This window comes from Macrobrachium nipponense, chromosome 11 (assembly GCF_015104395.2).
Source record: "Macrobrachium nipponense isolate FS-2020 chromosome 11, ASM1510439v2, whole genome shotgun sequence".
Classification (NCBI taxonomy): domain Eukaryota; kingdom Metazoa; phylum Arthropoda; class Malacostraca; order Decapoda; family Palaemonidae; genus Macrobrachium; species Macrobrachium nipponense.
The window spans coordinates 76742941-76747940 of record NC_061087.1 but is presented as its reverse complement, the minus strand read 5'-3'; positions in this window follow the sequence as shown (position 1 = coordinate 76747940).

Genomic DNA, 5000 nt, shown 5'->3' with positions numbered 1-5000 from the left:
AAACATTCGAAGACTTTTGTCACAAATTCAGAGAAGCACATATACCACTTCACAACATAAAACTTTTAAGCCTTGACGTAGACTCCCTATTCACAAAAGTACCAGTACAGGACGTTCTTCAGTTTTTAAGGGAAAAATTATCCCCTTATTCAGATCATTTCCCTTTGGCACTTGACAAAATAATAAAGTTAGTTGAATTATGTGCATCTAATAACGTATTTTCATTCGGGGAATCATTCTACAAGCAAAAATTCGGGTGTAGTATGGGTAGTCCTTTAAGTCCTATTTTAGCCAATCTGTACATGGAATACTTTGAAACTACAGTAATAAATGCAATAAAACCCAAAAACATGCTGTGGATGAGATACGTGGATGACATACTAACATTTTGGGATAATAAGTGGGGTAATTTTAATGAATTCCTCTCAAAATTAAACGCATTAGTGCCCAGCATCAAATTTAAAGTTGAATGGGAAACAGACAACAAAATTCCTTTTCTTGATGTTTTAATAATCAGAGACACGACAGAATACAAATTTACCATATACAGAAAACCAACGTTCTCACTTTCATATATTCACTACTTTAGCTATCATGACAATACTATCAAGATAGGTGTAGCTAGCAACCTATTCTTAAGAGCCTTACGAATTTGTTCCCCAGATTTCCTGGAAAAAGAATTTGAACTAATTCGCAAGCAACTTTCATCTTTAAAGTATCCTGACCATATAATGAGAAAGCAATTCAAAAAAGCAAACGTAATTTTCTACCGACCCCCTAAAGACAAGACCAGAGACACACCCAACAATAAAATAAAAATTCCCCACCTGGAGACGATTAAGAGAGTAACTCACACCCTTGGGAAATCCAACCCTTTTGCATTTACTACCCTACCCAAATACCTTAGCCAAATCCCTGATTAACGTCCAACAAAAGACATCGCCCAAAGACTCTGGGGTATATGAGATCCCATGCCAGGACTGTGACCAATCTTACATCGGATTTACAGGTAAATCACTTCCCCAGAGATTAATACAACACAAACGGTCAGTTAGGTATGGACAACAGAACTCTGCTATTTTCAACCATATAAATGAACATAACCATAGAATAAACTGGAATATGTCACGTGTAATTTATAGCAGCAACTGCCGGTACAAGAGTCAAATGATGGAATCGGCCTTATAAAGAGAAGCAGGTAATGAACATCTCAAAAGGGAATTGGACATCGGACATCGTCGACGCAGTGTTCATTCAACCAACGCTTAAGAAGATTAAAGGAAGATTATCAGCGGGGGTGACCTAAATGGCTTACTTGTGGACGAATCTCTTGGTATAAATACCACCTTTTCTGTAAACTTTTCTCATTCATATACCTGAGAGAGAGACAGCAGTCTCTGAAATATAGTACTTTTCTCTCTACATTTTGGTGTTTTTATGGGCTCCTTTTATTAGATGGAATTCTGTTGTTACAGAACATTTTTACCAGTCATATAGATATATATATATATATATATATATATATATATATATATATATATATATATATATATATATATATATATATATGTGTGTGTGTGTGTGTGTGTGTGTGTGTGTGTGTGTGTGTGTATAGGTGAAAGTGCATGAGTGCCTAACAGGAATGGGTGTGAATTATGACATAGTGTTCCTTAGTTTTAAAGCAAATTATATTGAAATTAATGCTAGAATAAAGGGAACATGACAAGGCCTAGTAATACCAAGAAATGTGTATTATAGTACGATTTTGACAGTGAAATTAAGATGACTGAGGATAAAAAATGAATAGATATTATCAGCTGTGAGAAGTTAGAAGTAAATAGAAAACGTGGTAATTCCAATCGTAGATTTTAAAAATTTATGACAACATTGAAAGCGAGTAGATTTGAGGGGTGTTGTAAATGTCAGGTACAAAAGAGAGACTGTTGAAAACAATTAAACGAATTTACATCGAAGCAAAAGATGTTAGAATAAGTAGCAGGGAGAGTGACTCGTTTGGGGTAAAAGATTTTGTAATGACAGTGGTTTTGCCATTTGTTTACGAAATTGTTGCATGGAGTGAAGTGAGAAACAATTCAGCGGGGTTACAGGGATTACAGGAAAGAGAGGAGAACCTTATAAATGCGGGATAGTTAACATGGAGGATTCCTATCCAAGATATAGCCGAGATCTTAGATGATGGACGTGCATGATACAGCGTATGTAAGGATGTTCAATGTGCCACTGATGAGCCGTCATCTAGCGTGGCGCTGCAAATGCTCTGCAAGGATCGCATCTACTATTCTATATGAAATATGCTCGTAGCGGTGACTACTTCCGTCCTTTCAGTCTTGAACGACCCATCATAAAAATGCATAGAAATAAAAATTCTAAAGGCAATATTGATGGGTTGGAATAAAAAGATATTATTGACAACTCTGAATTCGATAAGATTGCCCTTTTTTTTTTTTTTTTTGACCGTTGTTTCTACTTGACTTCCTCGTCTTAAACTTTCAACTTAGGTCTACAAATCCAAATCATTAAGGATTCCGTCTCATCTTTAGACGTCGCTTTGCGGAAGAGACTCTAGGATCATTTGATGATGCTTGCTGTAAAGGGAACTTCTTCATCACTGAATCTTTTAGTAAAGATATACAAAGTCCGTTACAAATATTAAATGAACCTATCTCCAGTGTAGAGGACCTGGAAGCATTGGAGAATTCTTAGCCAAATTTTTCAACATTATAGCTGAAGTTCTTTTACATAATTCAAAAGAAGGAACAACGAAAATGTGTCAAAACTTTTATATAATTTACGCGAAAAACGCCACTACTTCCGATCTTTATTTATAGAATAAATAGTAAAGTCTGTCAAATAATCTCTACTATTTACAGTGCAAGGGTAGAAAACAAAACGAACGTCTTAAAGACAACAGCCAACTTGAGAAAGTTCAATAGTCTCTCGATTCTGATAGAAAACTGAGAACTGAAATGGAGAGCAAATCTTATTTTGCTGCTAAACGAAGCCCATATTTCATGCTGGGTTTTCTTTCAAACAATAAAATATAACAATGAACTCTAAATACTAAGGGATTTTATCTATTTATCAATTTCTTTTTGTTACGAAAAATCTCAACAATATTGAGTTCATTTTTCTTTTCTTATTTGTACGGAAAAACACGGGGGAACAATACGAATTCTTCAGTATGTTGTATTTCTATCAAATAAAAAAACAAAAAACACAAAACAAATGATAAGTTCGAGGACTTGAGTGACAAGAATAAAAGTCTGGAATCTGCAGGGGAACGAAATGGGAATTCCATCACATGAAGGACCTAAAGAATATTTTCCTTAATGTTTACATTAAGAAATAAACAACATTGGAGTTATTATTCGTTCTGCTAATTTGATTAAATCGGATGCTTGTTTTACAGTTCCCCACAGTTTCTCTTGGTCTAAAAACCTAATTTATCACAGAAACTTAAATTAATATTAGGGCATTGAAAAGAGGACCGCAAAACAACGGATATAAAAGGAGAATAGTATTTTAACAATAAAAGTATCCAGCATATATTTATTTATGATATCCAGTTGCTAGGATTCAGCACAACGTATGTAGAACTAGATGCGCATTTATATTAAAAAACGTATACAATTATCCATCTAAAACTACCCATGATCGGCATGCCCAAAGCACAGCAAATATTAGCCGCTGCAACTCTGCTGAATTCTTTATCATCAAATATAAAAACACATTCGTAGAGGTCAACTGAGCGATCGTATTCTGCGCTGCTCATTAATAAGCTTAAGTAAGATGAAGGCTGTCAGCCTTCACTATAAAAATAAATCCCGTCAGATCGTATGATTCAGCACCAACCTTATGCAAGTCCTTTCCTGTTCTATTAATTTCGGTAGGCTAGAAAAAGGCATTAGACTGTCCGTCATATTGCGTGGGCACTTTCCTTTATTAAAGGATGATTCTGCCCACAAACTAACAAAGTAATAGTTAGTCATATCATATACAGTTATTTTTTTTCTTGTTCATTTTTGTTTTATGGCTACATGAGGAAATTAATTCAAAGCCCGGAGTATTCCAATAATGGACAGTTGGAACTAATAGGCAAAATCTCTGTATGCGTATATGGTCAAGCCCTAATTCCTTGGAATTGTCAATTTAATATTGATATTTTACCTTGAATCAAAAGAAGATTGAAAAAGTATACGGTGAAAAAATCAGTGGTAGCTTAATCCGTAATTAACAAATAGGATATGAAGGTGGTATTGAAGGATTTCAGAATAAAATGCTAAAAAGCTACCGCCAACATTAATGACATCAAGTTAAAAAAAATAATTTCAATTAAGTTTTACTGACTACGAATATCCCTCGAAAGCCCGTATTGCGATAATTAAGCCATACACACCCTTTATATTGAGAGGGAAATACAAGATAAGGAAGAGAAAACTTCATTGTATACAATATAAAAAACATATCTGGGATTACTGTAGTTTAAAAAGAGCCCGAATACGTATTACTGACAAGCTTCAATTTAGTAATATTAAAAGCATAGAGAAGAACAAGTAAAGCACAAAACCAAAATAAGAATATCAATTCACATGATTTACAGCAACTTTTGTCCAACAATCATGACAAAAATACTGGAGCCCATTATAAAAAATCAACTAAATAAGTTGAAAACTCACTCATGCATCCACACTGACTTTCGTAAACCTGTTTGTCAAAATGTAATAACAAAGAAATGCATTTATGGAAATGAGGACCAAATAGAGTCAATTACCGTGATTGGGGGGAACCCTCCACTCAAACAGAGAATCAAAATATTATTGCACTTGGACGGTAAAAGGAGACCGAAGGAGATGGAGAGGTAAAAGAAAGGGAAAAATGATGCAGTCTATATAATACGAAAACAGGCAAAGGCGAAATCCACCCTGAAGGGAAATAATATTTTAATGGATTAAAAACTAGATGAACTAAAAAATCTAATG